Source organism: Priapulus caudatus, unplaced genomic scaffold (assembly GCF_000485595.1).
Source record: "Priapulus caudatus unplaced genomic scaffold, Priapulus_caudatus-5.0.1 Scaffold688, whole genome shotgun sequence".
In the NCBI taxonomy this organism is placed as follows: Eukaryota; Metazoa; Priapulida; class Priapulimorpha; order Priapulimorphida; family Priapulidae; genus Priapulus; species Priapulus caudatus.
The window spans coordinates 1-1,331 of record NW_014577749.1 but is presented as its reverse complement, the minus strand read 5'-3'; positions in this window follow the sequence as shown (position 1 = coordinate 1,331).

The window sequence follows — 1,331 nt, the reverse complement described above, 5'->3', positions numbered from 1 at the left end:
ATAGATAGATAGATAGATAGATAGATAGATAGATAGATAGATAGATAGATAGATAGGTAGATAGATAGAAAAATAGTTAAATAATTTATTATTCGTTATAATAAATTATTCACTTTTAAATTTTATTTGTTTCATTTAATAGTATTTAATTAACCATGATAAACTATTATTACTATTATATTTACTATATAATAGTAAATACTATTATTACTATTGTTATTATTATAGTTTACGATCTATTTCTGGGACACCAGGAGTAATTAAACAGACCTTATTTATTCACTCTTGATCACACGTAGCTGCTATAGCTCTTGTTACTACTGATGTCACCCAATGATATACAGATGCGCGCGAATGGATTCGATGACGTGACCCTGACAGTGTCATATTTCACGTGGGTAATTACGCTGTCGTATCTGACACGCGCACGCGCGCGCACGCACAGACACACGCGCGCACACGCACAGACACACGCGCGCACACGCACAGACACCCGCGCGCACACGCACGGACACACGCCGCGCACACGCACAGACCACACGCGCGCACACGCAACCAGACACACGCGCGCACTCGCACGGACACACGCGGCTTCACACACACACACACACAGCAGGCGCATGCACACGCGCCGCGCAGACAGGCCGCATCACACACACACACGTCACACACGCACACATCACAGTCACACGACACACACACACACACACAGCACACCACACACACACACCACGCGCGCACACACACACACACAGCCACACACACACACACACACACAGGTCACACACGCCACACACCACAGTCCCACACACGCCACACACACACACACACACACACACACACACACACACACACGCACGCACACATACGCGCGCACACACGCATTTATTTCACGTATAATTTCTCTGGTCAAGAAATGGTATAGCAGTTTCTTCTTATAGCTATTGCTATCGTGTTTATTACAATCTAATCAGCGGGTTTATTCTTACATGCGAATAAGATCAAACATTGAACAAAAACCAATAGTTAATCACTCATGTATTTGCAGCTCACGACAGAATGGCTACAGCCACAGAGGTATATAGCAATGAATTATTAAATGCTATGGTGTATATAAAACCCATAATACAAAATTCGCACTAAATTACCATGAAATAAGAGCTTTCGTAATAGTCTTGGCTGTTTGTTATGCATCTTATTGGGACAAAATTTGTTTATTAACACTGCACTAGGAGTATGACAAACGTTGTGTATTTAAATAGTTTACCATGGTATTGCAGTGGTTGAATTGATGCCACGATTTACGTGGGCCCTACGTGTGTAGTGTGATC